This window comes from Chelonia mydas, chromosome 2, assembly GCF_015237465.2.
Source record: "Chelonia mydas isolate rCheMyd1 chromosome 2, rCheMyd1.pri.v2, whole genome shotgun sequence".
In the NCBI taxonomy this organism is placed as follows: domain Eukaryota; kingdom Metazoa; phylum Chordata; order Testudines; family Cheloniidae; genus Chelonia; species Chelonia mydas.
Window position 1 is genome coordinate 236,956,567 of NC_057850.1, and position 18,571 is coordinate 236,975,137.

Below are 18,571 nucleotides of genomic sequence, written 5' to 3' on the forward strand. Positions count from 1 at the left end.
GGCTCTGAGGGAGATTTTGTCTGCGTCCAGAAGGGGCCTGAAAAACACTAACAGGAATGGTCTGAGAAACATTCTCTGGAAGCCTCAGGCCTGTGTGTTTAAGGGGGTCATGTTGTGGGTTAGCTATGGGACTGGGTCTGAGGGGCATAGTTGGTAAGTCTACATTGCAACGGGGACCATGCCTCCCAGCCTGGCTAGTCAGACATGCACTAGTAGCTTGGGCTTAGCCACGCCAGTACAAGCCTGCCTGACCCCCTGGGTCCAGAACAGCCAGACTGCTATTTTTAGTGTGCTCGTTCCTCTTGATCTAGCACATGTCTGCCTATCTGGGCTGGGAGGCACACTCCCAGCTACACTGTAGACATACCCACTCTGACTGAATCCAGACAGCGGACTAGGAGTCTCAGGCCTGTGTACTTAGGAGGGACGTGTTGTAGGTTAGCTATGGGATGGAACTTGGGTGATTTTAGGTTATGTTCGTGAACTATATGTAACCATTATATATATGTATATATTTGCAGTCTGGCCAACTAATCCCTGTCTTTCCTTGATTACTGATGTGAATTAATTTTGATTCATGGCTAAGTGCTGAATATCCAAGAAGAGGTAACTAGCTCTTCCAAACCTAGCTGTGAGCAAAAAGACTTCAACTCGTCAAGGGGAGCAGGGCTTAGAGAGAGGAGTCCCAGAGGTATAAAGTCCAAGGTGATATATCAGTTAAGTTCCCTTCCTTGGGTTCTGAAAAATAAATACTAAGGCCAAAAAGTTCAAACTTAGGTAGAAATCAATGGGAGATGTAGGAGTTCAGCACCTATGAAAATCATCCATTTTATATAAGGCACCTAGATATGGATTTAGCTCTTGTTGATTCTACAGCCAGGTGGAAGTTTTAGAGGCAATAGGAGATTCCAATCTCATTTCTGATTCCTCATACGCAATTCATTAATTCATTTTGTACTCACATTACCGAAAAGCCTTCTGCCGTGGTAGGTCATTTTGGTCAAAACGTATTTACTTTTTTCTCTTTTAAGTGAAACTTATGCTTGAGAAATGAGGGAAAAAAGGCAGACCTGACGAATGAAGTCCTTTATTTATCCACAGAACATTTGTGGTATGGACATAGCTGTTCAATATGCCCTGTATTGTAGCACCAATATGCTTTAGTTCTGACCACCTCAGTAGAAAGATGTTAGTTTATTTTTCATGTCCCTTTAACCCTTGCAATCTCTTGTAATTCCCAAGATGCGTTTCAGATAGAATGGAGGTTCTGTGATATGGACTCCTAGCCAGTTTAAGATCAGATCACCAATTCATTCTGGACAGACCACCAAAAAGACATCAGATATTAGCAACTTTCAGTCACTGCCAAATGGGGCTGGATTATAGAACAGGCAGTAGGAGCTTCTGTTTTGAACCATTCATTCATTATTCTGCACTTTATACATATTTTCTATCAGAGCAATAATAATGGAGAAAGGGCAATAACCTTGTACAGCTTTTAATGACAATGATGTGCTTCCACCACTGAAGAGAGAGAGAAACTCCACATTTTATCACTTTAGGAACAGTGGAATTTACATTATGATTCAGTAATAAATACTGCTGCTACTAATCACAACAGAGGATTCTCAATTATTTGCAGAAGTGAAACTAGACAACCTTTCAGGCCATTTATCAGTATATTTATGGAAAGTGAAACAACTGTACAGATTGAACAAAGAAAGTAAGTCTGCACTCAGAAACTTTAACTAAATGAATGATGAATGAAAAGGAAACCAGCTCAGACTGTTGGGTTCTTGAGAAATCTTGGAAAGGTTCTTAAGACACATTTCCTAGGTTATTTATGATTGTTTGAATCTCATTCGGTTTATGAATACAGTAAGGGCCAGATTAATGCTCCTACAGTAGGAGTTTCATGGATGGAGATCCTGAAATTTACCACATGAGCTATGATGCCAGGGGGTATAGGACAGGTGCTGCCATAATGCCACTGAGGATGCAGAACAGTGTCCTCTGCAATATCAGTGTCCCCTGCTATAAAAGCAATTCCTGACAAAGAGGGCTCTGCTATGTCATTTGAAAAGATGAAGTATCCGCTCCCACAATGTAGCCTCCCAGACACTTTCTGGTGTGTTGGAAGTGAGACTGATGCGAGTCACATCCCTACTGGAGTGTTCAGCATTGCAAAGTAGCGCTGCTCTCTGTGTGTAGCTACTGTAGGCAGCCAAATTATGGCTGCCGTTGGTGAAGAGGCATTGGAATGAGGGATATGCTCCCTGTCTCCTCTCTGCCATATACTGGAGAAATGTGATGGCAATCATAATTTGGCCCTAAATCTCTGAGAGTGCTGAGATTAAGAACTGTGCTAACAACTCTAGTCAAGTGGTCATTTTCAAGAGGCAAGAATCAATTGAATATACCCTATTGAAAGTCCAAACTATGTCTACAGTGCTAATAAGTGATGGTCACATAAACACCACCTTATATCAGAAATCTACTGACCACTATACTTACCTGCATGCCTCCAGCTTTCATCCAGACCACATCACACGATCCATTGTCTACAGCGAAGTTCTAAGATACAGCCGCATTTGCTCCAATCCCTAAGACAGAAACAACACCTACAGGATCTCTATCAAGCATTCTTAAAACTACAATACCCACCTGCTGAAGTGAAAAACAGATTGACAGAGCCAGAAGGGTACCCAGAAGTCACCTATTTCAAGACAGGGCTAACAAAGAAAGTAACAGAACACCACTAGCCATCACCTACAGACCCCAACAAAAACCTCTCCAGCGCATTATCAAGGATCTGCAACCTATCCTGAGGACAATCCCTCACTCTCACAGACCTTGGGAGTCAGGCCAGTCCTCACTTACAGACAGCCCCCCAACCTAAAGCCAATACTTAGCAGCAACTATACACCACACAACAAAAACACCAACCCAGGAACCAAACCCCAACAAACCTCGTTGCCAACTCTGTCCACATATCTATTCAAGGGACACCATCACAGAACCTAACCACATCAGCCACCATCAGGGGCTCATTCACCTGCACATCTACGAATGTGATATATGCCATCATGTGCCAGCAATGCCCTTCTGCCATGTACATTGGCCAAACCAGACAGTCTCTACACAAAAGAATAAATGGACACAAATCTGACATCAGGAATTATAACGTTCCAAAACTAGTCGGAGAACACTTCAATCTCCCTGGTCACTCAATAACAGACCTAAAAGTGGCAATTCTTCAACAAAAAAACTTCAAAAACAGACTCCAACATGAAACTCCAGAACCTGAATTAATTTGCAAACTGGACACCATCACATTAGGCCTGAATAAAGACTGGGAGTGGTTGGGTCATTACAAAACCTAAACCTAATTTCCCCCATACTAATTTCCCCCTACTGTTACTCACTCCTTCTTGTCAACTGTTTGAAATGGGCCACTCTCATTATCACTTCAGAAGTTATTTTTCCTCCCTTGGTATCCTACTGTTAATTGAATTGTCTCGCTAGACTGACCTCACACTTGGTAAGGCAACTCCCATCCTTTCATGTATTTATACCTGCTCCTGTATTTTCCACTCCAGTGGGTTTTAGCCCATGAAAGCTTATGCCCAGATAAATTTGTTAGTCTCTAAGGTGCCACAAGGACTCCTTGTTGTTTTTGCTGATACAGACTAACACGGCTATCACTCTGAAATATGTCTGCTGTGTAACTTAGAAAGTGAACGTAGGTAGATTGGCACAGCAGTTCTCAACCAGTGGTCTGAGGCCTCCTGCGGAGCCATGAGAAGGTTTCAGGGGGTGCGACAAGCAGGACCTGAATTAGACTCACTGGGGTCCAGGGCAGAAAGCCGAAGACCCGCCGCCCCAAGTCCCGCCACCTGGGGCTGAAGCTGGAGTCTGAGCACCTTAGCTTCACTGGGCTCCCTGTGGCGTGGGGCCCCAGGCAATTGCCCTACTTGCTACCCCCTAATGCTGGCCCTGGCTTTTATATGCAGAAAAACAGTTGTTGTAGCACAGGTGGGCCGTGGAGTTTTTATAGCATGTTGTGGGGAGGGAGGGACTCAGAAAGAAAAAGGTTGAGAACTCCTGAATTAGCAGTTTTTCAATTGTCCTTGGATACATTTACATTAAAACAGTGATGGTTTAAAAGACCTGACAGAACCAGAAAATTAGTTTTTTGATACCTAAACTTAACACCATGTTAGCAAGAAGGAGGCTATATCCTAATGTTAAAATAAACATCTAGTGGTGGTTTTTCATTACGCAGAAACTAAACCCCCCGTAAGCACATGAGTTGAGCATAGGTAGACCCTTGCATCTGCTTAGGGCCACAGTGACTTCAACAGGGCTCTGTATATGTGCAGGGCGACAGCTGCAGGACTGGGGCCTTATGTTCTTTCAGTCTGATCCAAGGCCCCCTGAAGTCTGAAAAGACTCCCATCAACTTCAGTGGGTGCAGGATGGAGTCCCTTGGCATTATTTTTTAAAAACTCCTAAATACAACAAACAGTGTAAAATCCCATGGATGTAGGTACGTATACTGGGTATATTCAGTATTGCCAGCCCCAAGTGTTCAAAAATCATGAGTTTGACTTAAAAATCATTTAATATAGAACGATAATAAATGTCAGGGTTCTTTTTATTTGTCTTCTGGTTTTGAGTCTTTAGGGTACACTCAGGTTTTTTTCCACCCTCAGGAGGACTAGAAGCCTACATCGTTATGGGTTTTGGTTTTGGTTTGTTTAATGAAAGCTAAAATTCTCACCTAATCACATGCCTCCAGGACCCAGGGCTTCAAGAAAACCATCACATATTGCAATTTTTGTGATTAAATCATGAGAGTTGGTAACATTGCGTATTAGTGTCAGGGGTGCAGTTAAGTGCTTGTAGAATTTGTTGTGAGCTTTCTGAATAAGTATGTTTTATAAATAATTAAATAAATATGTAAAATGAGTGAATGTTACCATTCTATGTGAAGGTTATTTCAGATAGTGATGGTTGAGATAAGAATACAGCCATTGAGATGACTATGAAAGGGTAGGAAATATCGTGGGTGATGTATTCACTCAACTCTCTGCCACATTTGAGGCAGCTATGTAGGAGAATGAATGCCCCATATGTCAGTATGAGATTGGAGCATGGATAAGAAGTATTTGGAGGGGCCTCACGCCTGAGAAAATTAAGGTAATGCTGGTAGGATGCAGGAAGCAGCCAAACGACTCAGCAAGGACCCTGATTGAGGGGAACGTCTGCTTTTTGACACCCAGATTCGCTGCCTGGGGGTCCTATTAGATCGTGAGTTGCTCTTGGATGTGTAGCAGCTGTGGCCAAGGGAGTTTTATTTCATCTGTGCATGATGAGGCAACTGCAACCATTAATCTCAGTTGTGGACCTTGTTACAACTACCCAGCCCTTTGAAGCCTGAAGACTAGGCTACTGTGACAGGGCGCTCTACTTGGAGCTACATAATGGACCGTTCAGAAGCGAGAGCTAGTGCAGAATGCTGATTATGAAGCAGGGTTTCACGAAAGGAACACATGACACCAGTCCTCCACGATCTATAGGGGCCTCTCTATTTACTTCTGGTGGAAGAGTATGGTATTGTTTTCAACGGTGGAGGTGGCTGCTATTAAAGAGACCCTGTCTCACCTGTGTGTGATACTGCTGTAGTTAAACTCACACAGGTGCTCAAACTAGTGTCCTCTTATTTTAAACTAGAGGAAACTGATGGCAGGACATTGTCCGTGAGGGGTCCTTCACAGTGTACTCCTAGCATGCTACAAGGCCCAGCTTGTGTCTCAGGCATTTGATAAATGGGAAGGTTAAAAGCGGCTGGGTTAAGTGATATTTTACTTGGGCAATCATTATTTCTATTGTTGATTTGCAAAGTCCCAGCTGAGGCATTTATTTGCAATTATTTGTATTTAGGAATTTTCTATCTTTGTCTCATTTTAAGCCATGGAACAGCTCCTATAGCATTGTCTGATACTGTATAAATCTCAGGAAACAAAAGACAAACAAACGAAGCGTTGAAGTGGAAGGAGGCAGGGCAATGACCTTATTTTAATCACTTGTACAAAAACACCATTAGTTTACTGATCTCTGTAAACATGCAAGCATGAACTCTCTTGCTGCATGTTCCCATTTTAACCGGACAATTCCTTGCAATACCTTTAAATATGTAGATAGTGTTAAGATCCTGCTATGAAAAATAATTATTTCTTTCATGTTTCTTAGGTGCATGTATTTATGGGATTGATCTTGTGGTTAAGATACTGGACTGGGACTTACGAGTTCTGGGTTCAGTTCCAAGCTCGGCCATTGACCACCGAGGTGACCTTGGAAAGTAACTTAATTTCTTGGTGTTTCAGATCCCCATCCATAACATCAGGATAACAATATTTCCTTTTTCCTGCCTTTTGTCTGTTTTGTCGAATTAGAATGCAAGACTTGGCAGGGAATGGACTGACTGGCAACATATTCTCACAGTGCCTAACACAATGGCCTTCCCTGTCAGTTGAGGTCTCTAGGTCTAGATTCTCCTGTAATAAAAAACTATATATTAAAAACTAGCCACTGAATATACTTAGGGAAATATTTATAAAACTGAGACATACATAATAAATAATATTTTGGACCTTGAAATAATTAGTAGCAGGAATACAGTTTACAGGGCCCACTTAGCCCTAACTGTCATGTTTAACATAAGCTTTTTGGGTCTGGGACTGTTGTTTATTATATGTTCATACAGCACCTAGCACAATGGGGCCCAACGTGGTGGTGGCTTATAGATGCTAACATAATATAAACATTCAGCAAGCACTTAGCTCCACCAGAACTACTCACAAATCAAGTTACTCACATGTGTAACGAGTGTTTGCAGGGCTTGTGGCTAGTCTTTTTCATATGTGAAATGTTTTGGATCAGATAACCTCCACAGTAATTTTGATGGATTCTGGCTTCAGGTGGAGAATATACACAAGAAGTGCAGATAAACTCTTCAAACAAAGATCCTGTTCTCCTGAATATATCCCTAATTTAAAAAAAAAAAAAAAAGTACCCAAAATACAGACAGAGGTACAGCATATAGGCAGAATTATCTCTAAACAGCGTGGTTTTTTCCCCCCCAATAGCCATCAGCAATCTTTCAGAACAGAAGTGTGATTTAGCCACTATATATTAAATCAGATGATACTAGAAAAACATCAGCTGGTTATTTTTTTTTTTTGGCTGAATTTAAAGCAACAATGAAATGCATTTATGCTTCAAAGAATCTAATTTTCTATTTCCATCATGCTTCTCAATCCATGATTTCTAAATTAAGGCCAAGTGACATTAAAACATATCTCCACTTGAATCATTTTCATAAGCCCAGAGAGAAAAGGATAGATTTAGGTTTTTATATATGAATATTAAATTAATTGTTTGCCTCTTGAAAATAATCACTTGCCTGGTGTATTTCCTCCAGTGTTTACTCTCAACAAACACTCACTTAAAATGCAGTGAATTTCCAACTGGCAAAAACCATCTACAAATTGTTTCTTCTAACGATGAAGGGGAGGGCGGGAAGCATATACCCAGTGGAGGCTGGTGACAGCTGAAAGTGGGTAGGCAAAACTGATATGTGAAGTTACTGTACACTCACAGCCAATTTACAGCAGCAGGTGAAGAACATATAGCATCTAAATCAAAAGAAGGTAGGCAACACTTTCTGAGGCTCCTCTAAGGCAGTGCTACTCAAAGTGGTGGTCCGCGGACCGGTGCCGGTCCGCGAGCCATCGGCTGCCAGTCTGCACGCCCATTGGAAAAAAAAAATGCCGGTCCCCCATATCAGATAGCTTAAGAAGCACTGCTCTAAGGAACCCATGCCCTTCTGAGAAAGTATCTACAGGGAAAAGGACACAACTTTAAGAAGGCTCATGAAATTGCCAGCTAAGAAATGAAAAATAAAATAAATAAAGGCTCCATAAGGCTGTAGATTCAAATGAAGAGGGTTAGTAGTCTGGTTGCATTCAAAAGCAGGTCAAGATGGTTTTATGATTAAGGCACTCGACTCGGAGTTGTAGATTTCCTGTGTTACTTTGAGCCAGTCACTTAATATCTCTTTGACTCAATTCCCCATCTATATAATGAGGATAATAAACTCCCCACTCCCACCCCCTTCTGCAGAATGTAAGCTCTTTGGGGAAAGAACTGTCTCTTAATTCGTGTCAGTACAGTGTCTAGCACAATGGGACCTCAAGGTCAGTTGAGGACTCTAAGTGCTACTGTAATAGAAATAAATAATACCACCAGATACTATATATATATATATAGGGAAGCATCCATCTTTCTCATGTATTTATGAAGATTGGAAGTGCATCATAATAGCAATAATTTAATACTTTGTGGCAAATTGCCAGTACAATTATGATGGGTCCCACACTTCCTCTTCTTGGGGGTGGGTGGGAGGGGCTTCAGGATGCAGTTTCCTGCCCCTGAACTAGGGTATCTACTGTCCCACTAGTAACCCAGAGAAGGGTAGTGGAGAGGGAGGGACCCAGGCCCGCCCTCTACTCCGGGTCCCAGCCCAGGGGCCCTAGGGATAGTGGTAAACCACTTGAACTAGTTGCTTCTTTCCCCTGGGCTACTTCCCTCTCCTGCTCTTCAGCTTGTGGGGCTTCCTGCCCTTTCTCTCTGCATAAGCTGGGTGTCTCTTTATCTAGGGTCTTGGTCTTCTAGCCAGCCATGGCACTTCTCCAAACTCTCCTGTACTTCAACTCCTTCCCCTGGCTGATTGAAGCAGGGGGGTTTTATCAGGTGACTTGCTTCAGGTGCTCTAATTGGCTTCAGGTGCTTTTAATTAATCTATAGAAACCTTTCTTCCCTCTACAGGGAATAAGGCTTCTCCTCATCCCGGGACTTACACATCTCTCCTATTTCACTCTCCTGCTGCCTTCTGGCCATGTTGTATCACAACATTAATTGGGACCTTAATCTCAATTGTGGAATCTAGGTGCTACCATAACACAAATAATAATACTTTACTCACAGTAACCATGCAGTGGGCATTTTACCTGTAAATCCAGAATAATTCCACCAAGTCACTCCCTATGTCTTTTTTCCCTCTTGAGCTTTTGAAGCCAACGGAGTTGCTCTGCATTTACACCAGTGCAAATGAGATCAGAAGCATCTGTTCTTTAACGTCAATTGTGTTTGTCCCTTATAGCCCAAAGAAGGGAATGTAACTAAAAGGACATGTTTAATTTTACATCTATATTAGAATTTCTATTTAAGTTTGCAGCTTTTGTTGAGAGGGGAAAAAACAGAGCTGCCATACACTTTGCATAATGAGGAGAGACACAGCCAGAATGCTTTGTGCTGTGCTGTGATGCAAAAAAGCCGCAAGCAAAGTTGTGTGGACAAGGAAGGCCATCTCATACCTTGTGAATATGGAGGATCTCTATTGCTGCAGCAGCAGGTTTTCAACCTGTTATGAAAAGGTGTATTGCGTCACAAGGAATTTACGCATGAAAAAAATTACAATCCTCATTTTGAGGGGTCATAGTCATAGATATTAGAGTTGCAAAATATCTCTTGGGTCATGTAGTTCATCCCCTGTGTATAAATATGTGACTCTAGTCAGAGATGTCCACACAGTCTTCATTGCTTCCCTGTCTAGTCTTGCCTTGACTACTTTCCAGTGATGGCAATTTCACAATCACCCCAAGCAAATAATTCCATTGTGTAATTGGCGTCACTGGCATGACATATTTCTTTACATTCTTCCTCTGGTGATCAAGGGTCTGGTCTAACTTGATGGGCTTTCACAGAGCCTCCCTTCGAGCAACTAATGAGACAGTCCAGGTGTCCTCAGCTCTCAGTAGCCTTCCGATTTCACGTTGCTTAGCAAAACAATCAATCTGACTTCTGGTTCCCCCACTCACTGCTTGCAGAATTTTCCTGTATTTCCATTCCCAGTTTAGTGGTGTATTAACGAGGGGCATTAATAATGGATCTGTAGCTTGCGAAGGCATAAGGGAAAAAGCAGCTGCACTAAAGTTCAATAAGTACTCCGTATGTGTGAGGAGCCAGTGCAATCCAAGGTCTCCTAGTTCTCTCTGTCTATCAGGCCAAACTTTTTAACCCTCATTTTGCAGTGGTTCCAAACACTCCTGAAAGCAGTCTGAGAGGACTCTATTATTGAAGCATCAGTGTCTTGGCATCAGGAAGGTTCCAGCTGTATCCATTCTATATTTTTTCAGGAAATGCTCGCTTATCTTGAGGCTAATGTCTCCTCTAATGGGGACCTGCAAAGAAAGTTTGCTTTCTTTCCTTTTCTTTTTAAAACTCATTGCTGTATCCAAAAATCTGAAAGTCTCCCCTGACCCATTGCCACTGAAAACTATTTTCACATTAGAAATGTAGGTCTTCTCAACACTGGAAGAATCTAGGGACAACTGGAGAACTAGTAGGATTATGACATCACAGATACCAAGGAAGCAGAAGCTGATAAATTTAAAGAAGATATTATTTTTATTCATATTGTTTAAATCTTTAAAATAGTTTGTAAGCCAACTACTGAAGCTCACTGTTCCGTGTTTTAGAAGCTGCCAGAAATCCACCAGAGTAGCCGTGTATATGTAGTTAGGCTTTACGTGTTTATATTTATTTAGGGCTATTGGTATTTATTTAGGGTTACTTGATACCTAACCACACCCATGTGATTTCTTTATATTAATCTTGTTGTGTAAAGGGAAAAAGACACAACAGGTTTGTTTTTGTTAACATCTATTTCATTCAATGCAGAGGTAAAATTCTCTCATTGTTAAGTAATCAACACCCTAAATCCTTCAATTAAGCTCCTAAACCACATTTCTCAGTCATCCAAAAGAGACTTACAGAAAAAGAAGTCAGATGTGAGATTTGACATTCCTGAGATTTCAAATAAAAAATGCAGAAAAAAACAAAGTAAATAAATAACTTGACTGTTCAGGTCATCTTTATCCACCATAATGTACTAAAAAAGGCACATCCCTTTTTTGCCTTTTCCTTTATACATCACTTTCAAAGTAAAATTCAGCAATTTTTTCCCTCTGTTCTGGCTATTCATAGAAAACCACCCAAACTGAAAAGAAAAAGTTATTTTGGGTACCTCTTCACTGCACAGTTAACCCTGGCTCTTACCCATGCTTCAGCCCAAATCTTCCTACCATCCATGGGTAGTCAATAGGTGGACCACAGGCCAAATTCAGACTGCCGGATGCTTTTGAATGGACTGCAAAATCTTTTTATGTACTATTATCATTATTGTTATTATTTTTTTATTATTTTCTCTGGAGTCTGGACCTTGACCAAGAAATTTGACCCTGACAAAAAATAATGGATTACCCCAACCATGTTTGAATGCTTTAAACCCCGGCTAGATTACTCGGCTAGAGCTCAGGTGCTGCTTTCACTCTGGCTGGAACGTGCCCACTTTGCAGGAAGGATGTATGCAAAACTCACTCAAGTGGTGGTAGTCCTCTCATGACCTTCCAACAATTCCCTCCAAAGGACTGACAAATTCTCACACAATTGACAGAGAAAGAATCCTAAAGAATCTCAGCACCAGGAACCTTGGGATAGGCCCCTAGACATACACAGGCAACAGTGAAGAGGACACAATAATGTGGGTATGACTTTGTTATGGGAACACTTGCATCCTGGCTAGCAGAGGTGGATTAAGGTTTCCAGGGGCCCTGGGCCACAGCCCCACTCCTTTCTGCCCCTTCCCCGAGGCCCATCCCTGTTCTACCCAGGATCCACCCCCCCCCCCCCACTGCAGCCCCACAACCCCTTTTGTTCCTTTCTCCTCTCACCCCCCGCCCCTCCGCCTGCGCCTGCAGTCCCAAGACCAGAGACAGTTCTGTCCCCGCACCATGGCCCTGGGGCCACAGCGGGGAATGAGAGCTCCTCCAGTTGCAGGACTGCAGCAGTGGGCTGGATGCTGGGGCTTTTGCAGGGAACCAGGGTTGGGGTGCTGGGACTTTTCCCTCCTTGCCCAGCGCTTCTGCTGGAGAGCAGAGTCTGGTACGAGGGCTTCCCCTGCCGTCCCGCAGCTTCTGCTGGGGACGGAATCAGGGGCTGCTGGTGAAGGGGGGGGGAGGGGGTTCCTCTGCCCCAGTGCTGCTGCTGCGGAGCGGGGTTGGGACATGGGGGCTTCCCCCGCTCCACCCGCCTGGCAGCCGGAGCTCCCAGCTTCTGCCACTGGGTACAGGCCCTATGGGCCCAGTGGCTAATCTGACACTGCTGGCTACGCTAATCGGGTGCCAGTCCCCCAAGTCGGCTGTGCCGTGAAGACATACCTATCGTTACAGATTTCTCATTTCTACCAGACAAGGTTAGATTGGGTGCTCAGTTCTGTCACATGAGTTTGGCAGAAGATAAGCTAGTTAATACGAGTTGTAGATTGCTCTTTGTGCTGCCCAATAATGCTGACCCTTATCTGCATACACTAAGATCTGAGAAGTGGGCCATGGAAACTCTATGTTGACAGATCTCAATTTTTCAGACTGATGAGTATTTATTTCTTTTTTTAATCCAATAAGGAGTCTAACACCTACAAGACTATATTGTCCAAATGGATTTAAATGTGTTTCAAAATTTAATGTACATGACCAGGATCATAGTTCCTAACCTGGGTTTGGGGTTCAAACTCACTAGCATAGCTTTATGCGTGAGTTGTCCCATTGAACTTTGCAGAGGATCAGGACCTCTGTCCCTAAGTATTTTCAGTTTTAGTGATATAACGGGGAAGCTAGTTAGTCTCAAGGCCACCTGGACTGGCTCCCAAAAGTGTTGCCTTCTCTTTGGTTACTTGTGCATATCCAAATGCAGCAAAATAAGAATCTTTCTAATTAAAGGTGCAAATGAGAGCAGAATTTGCAAAATCACATTTTTGGGCTCAATACAGGGTAACAGGGTGAAATTCTCTGGCTCATGTTATACATGGTCAGACTAAAAGATCTAATGGTCCCATCTGGCCTTAAAAATCTATGAATTTGGACCATACTTTTAAAAAAAAAAGTCTATTTTTCCTTAGTTTTAGGTTACTACTTCCTGTTCTACTTATAATAGCTAAGGAAAATACTTTCTTTCCCTTTGGTTAATCCTTAGAGGTATTTATAGCTTGTCATGTCACATACTTAGTCATCTTTTCTGTATGCTTCCCAAAGTCAGGTCGGATTCACCAAACGTTTTCCTTATTCTCTTTTTGTTACTATTATTTGCAATCTCTGCAATTAAACACTGTCTTTGGCATTTGTCTAAGGCCTAAAATGGCAAGCAATTCTCTAAATCTGAGCTCCCTGATGTGACATAGCAAGAATAACTCCATCTCTGGGCTACATGTAAGACTTCTATTTGTAAAAAGAAAAGGAGGACTTGTGGCACCTTAGAGACTAACAAATTTATTTGAGCATAAGCTTTCGTGAACTACAGCTCACTTCATCGAATGCATTTAGTGGAAAATACAGTGGGGAGATTTATATACACAGAGAACATGAAACAATGGGTGTTACCATACACACTGTAAGGAGAGTGATCAGGTAAGGTGAGCTATTCCCAGCAAGAGAACGGGGGGGGCGGGACCTTTTGAAGTGATAATCAAGGTGCGCCATTTCCAGCAGTTGACAAGAACATCTGAGGAAGGGGTGGGGGGGGAACATGGGGAAATAGTTTTACTTTGTGTAATGACCCATCCACTCCCAGTCTCTATTCAAGCCTAAGTTAATTGTATCCAGTTTGCAAATTAATTCCAATTCAGCAGTCTCTCGTTGGAGTCTGTTTTTGAAGCGTTTTGTTGAAGAATTGCCACTTTTAGGTCTGTAATTGAGTGATCAAAGAGATTGAAGTGTTCTCCGACTGGTTTTTTAATGTTATAATTCTTGACATCTGATTTGTGTCCATTTATTCTTTTACCTAGAGACTGTCCAGTTTGGCCAATGTACATGGCAGAGGGGCATTGCTGGCACATGAAGGCATATATCACATTGGTGGATGGGCAAGTGAACAAGCCTCTGCTAGTGTGGCTGATGTGATTAGGCCCTATGATGGTGTCCCCTGAATAGATATGTGGACACTATTTATGTATTCTAATAGAGCATTCATGCTATCTGTGGTAGAATCACATTGCATGCTGGTTGTCAGTTTAGGGAATTACCACCCCTGCAGTAGGTCATATAAGTAAGTCATAGCTTTGCAACCAACCACCCTTTTTACGTATTCCCAGTGCAATATCCATACATTTATCCTGATCAAACTACAATGTATTAACATACAACTGGATACAAACAGGTTAGAAGAAATCGGCAGAAATTAAGTATTTTCAGAAGTATCATCACCCCTAGAATTACATAGTGTACAAAGCGAGTAAATATGTTCTCTACAAACGTATGAACATACCGAGGACAGAACCGGGTGCTCTTCCTGTGTCATGCACAACCACCTGGAGAAACTGATTTGCTAACTGCAGTACAAGATCACAGAAAATAATGCACACTCCCAATGAAGAAAAGTTTTCCAGGTACAAAACTTTATCATTCCTATATTTGATGTGTTTGATGGAGCAATACCACCAACAAAATTTAATTTTAAAATAAAGGTGAAGGCATATTAAGTCATGGGACAAAAACTGAATCAAACGCACAGAGCGTTTTTCTGCACGTGCTTAAAAGTCCCTCTAAGGTGAACCGTCAGTGTTGGCAGACCTATGGATTTTGTTCTGATTCAAAACTTTATCCACAGACATACCTACTTCACAGCTATTGTATGTCATTTTGAGCAAGGAACTGAAATTTGAAATAATTCTATACCTTTTAATAGTCTTGATTACTCTTAGGAATGGCGCAGACAGTAGTGGAGCACTGTGATGTGCACTTTTGCACCACAAGAACACTCCTGTCCAGAACTATATGCAAATACTCAAACATGGACTTTCCATACTGCAGTAGTCACAGCCTGGAAAGTTATGCACTTGCCTAAGTCTGTGAGTTCGAGGATATACTTAGGAATGTTGAGCTCGCTGTTAGATCTTTGCCCCAGCTAAAAACAATGATGCGGTCCTGATCAATTTTTTTAGTGAGAATGTTTTTTTTCTTTCAAGTTTGTTTTTTAAGATAGGTTCACGTTTTGGACTCTACATTTTTATTATGTCCTTGTGATTTAAAAAACAAAACTCACATCTGAGCCTTTTTCATGGCAATTGTAAGCATGAAGAAAGTGTTTTGCACCAAGTTGTAATAAAATTAAGCTACTTAAGATTCTTCCATCGTTCCACCCTCAAACACCTCCATTAGCTCTGCATTCATGTCGAGAATATGGCATGATTTCAAAACTGCCATCATTTTTAGTCTCTTCCCTGGACTTCCTCACCGATTATCATAGACCTTGCCTCTCAGCTCCCGTCCCTGCTATCCCAACACTTGCTTCCATTCTCTTACTCCACCAAATCTAGCCACTGTTGGCACAAGAACTTTCTCCTCTACAGCTTCTGGTATTTGGAACAGTCTTAGTATATCGCTCCACCTCACTGACTCACCAGCTCACTACAATTCTCATTTAAAAATGTACTGAGTAAAATTCTGACTCCTACTGTTATCAATGGAGCCATGATTTCACCCACTCTTTCTATCCATTGTGTTTACGCTGTGTCTCCCTCTGCTATTTATGATTAAACTCTGTTAATAAAGTTGCAACCTGAAACCAAAATATTTAATGACAAACATGCCAATTTTTTGCAGGCATCTAATTTTTATAATGGCACAATAAAAGCCAACATTTTATTAAATTGTAATTTAAGACAATTTTTACAGCAACACAGTTATGTCTGTGCTGTGCCATTTTTTTTTCCTTTCACTTCATGGCAGTGAACATAATACAGCTTGCACCAACCACAGGTTTGCAGATGAAGTGCAAGCACATGAAACCTTTACTTGTCAGCTACAAATATTTTTAATAATAGATTTTTTTGCCCACTTTTTTTAAAGCACCTATCAATTTACCACTGTTCCCCTTGGCTGTGGGGCTCAGTTTGTATAAAAACAGCTAAATAAAATAAGGCTCCAATTCTGCCATGAGCAGTCCTCTACACCAAATTCCATTGAGTTCAATGAGGTTTCATGGGGGCACAGGTCTCTGTGACATTCAGCAACCAGAAATTTATCATGGTGCAAAGAGAGATTGGACATTCAAATGGAAAACAAGAATATCTAGAGTTATAATAGCTAATGCTAATAAATTTTGGAAGAGATACTAAACCTCATGCTTCAGGCATTAAACTAATCTTATTTAAGGGACAGATTATCCAACATCCATTTAATGCAAGGTTTCTTGCTCTTTCTTCTGAAGCATCTGGCCATATCTAGTACCCGTCACAATCAGAGACAGTACTACATGATCTGGTCCAGGTCTGATCCAATATGGCACACTGGCTATGTATTCATCTGAAGCACACAGGAGAATCAGAGCTTAACGGTCCACAAGCATAGCAGCCTTCACTTAGATGATGATAGGATTCTTTTGTATTCACTTAATTTCCCTGAACACATAATAATACCTTAGTTCACTCTAAATATTCTTTGTTTTCCTCAAGAAAAAAAACATTCTGATTATTTCAAGATCACCATTTGGCAATTTTTTATTTTTCTGGGATCACCAGATTGCTGGTTTATAAAGGGCCTAATTGCTGGGAGGTTTTTTGAATTGTGGCTCTTTTGTACCCGAAGATCACTTGATCACCAGAAGAAGGAGAAAGAAACCTCAGAAACTTAAGTGCACATCTACAGGTAACTAGCCTGGCCACCAGTTCATGCAAAGTTGGTGGGGAAATATTTGTTTTGACAAAAATGATATAATCTCCAATCTATCATGATAGGAACGTCAGTGGAAATAAGCCATTTAATTTTAGGAAAAAAGACACTGGAAGTGCTCATCACAAGCTTTGGACATCCTTTTAAAGTTTAACATCCACATTTTTAAAAACACACATCAAGTCATTTAAAATAACTGCCACTGCACCCCCAATCATAATAAAATCTGGGCCTAAAAACAAAGGTGTCCCATGCCAATAACTATCATCCCCGCCCCCAAATATTACAGAAAAGAGATGGATTTAGCACCCTGTGCAGAAAGCTAACATATCCAGGCTGAGGCAGAGCAAGATGGAAGCATGTTCCACGGACAACGGGCCCTTTCTGCAGAAAGGCCTGCCAGCAGCTCCAGAAGTTATATTCTGAAGGTAGGGTCGCCAATTTTGGTTGAACGCATTCCTGGAGGTTTCATCGCACAACATACTCTGTAATTAGCTTAGTCTTTAATTCCTGGAAACTCCAGGACAATCCTGGAAGGCTGGCAACCCTGACCAAAGGAGCACCAATGCAATTACAGCAGCATGGCACCAGGGTTGGGGGTGGGGGGGGAATCTTCCAGAGCACTGCCAGTGCTGATGACAGCTGAGACATTTCTTCAAGCCCCAGCTGCTGGTGTCAAGTGATTTCCTGAGGCTCTCATGTTTCATTTCACTTTTTCTTTGTAACGGGTCAAGTCTTCAAGAGAAAAGCTTGAATACATGACCCAGGTGCAGCCTAAAGGCTCGGAAACCGGAGGCAAATAAAAGGAGCCTAAGGTTTATTTTAAAACCTCATGGTTTTAGGGCCCTGCCTTAGCATTTCCTAGCCCGTGGCGCAGCACTAGGGCTTTCAGGTGATCTGCCCCAACCCATTTAAGCCTTTATACCTGGGACTACCCACCCCACAAGGCCACCCCAGAGCAGCTCCCGCAGCAGGGGCTTTAGGGGCTGCAAGCCCTCCCCACACTAGGCCAGGCAAAGGGGGGGAGCCGCACCGGGGCTTGCAATAGGCACAGCAGGCAGGTAAGAACCCATCAGGTGATGCCTAGGAAGCCCCCCTGTGAAGGGAAAATAACCCAACCGGGCTCCGCTAGCGGAACCGTAACGCCAGGGGCGGGATGCTGCTGCCCAGGGGGCTGCACCCCACCAGGCACGGCCGCCCGCGGGGGGCGCTAGAGAGCCAGCCCCCAGGCTGGGACAGGCGGAGCAGCCGCACCGCTGCCCAGGGGCTGTTTTGCCGCGTCCATACAGCCTAGGGACCCCCCGTCGGGGTCTCACACGTGGTGGCGCTGCGCTGCGCTCCCCCCTCCCCCGCCCCCATGCACGCTAGCCGGGGAGCGAGCCTGACACTCGGGGCTCGGTCCACACGCAGGCGGCCATCGCACGGGCACTGCTGGCTGCAGCTTCCCACAGGCGGCTCTCCCTGCGCAGCTCAGCAGCGCCCCTAGCACCCGTCCGCGGCACGAGCCTTTCCTCCCCGCCCCCACCCGAGCAGCACCAACAAAACACTCCAGCTTCATATTCTCTCCCCAGCCCAGCGCCTTCTGCTTTATATACCCTGCTAAAAATAGCCTGCCGCTTAGCCCACCAATCAGGACTGAGCGAATTTCGAATCGCGCCAATAGCATGAGCCGTCACGGAGAGGCTTGGTCACGCCAGGAGGGGCCGAGATGCCTCCTGCAAGGC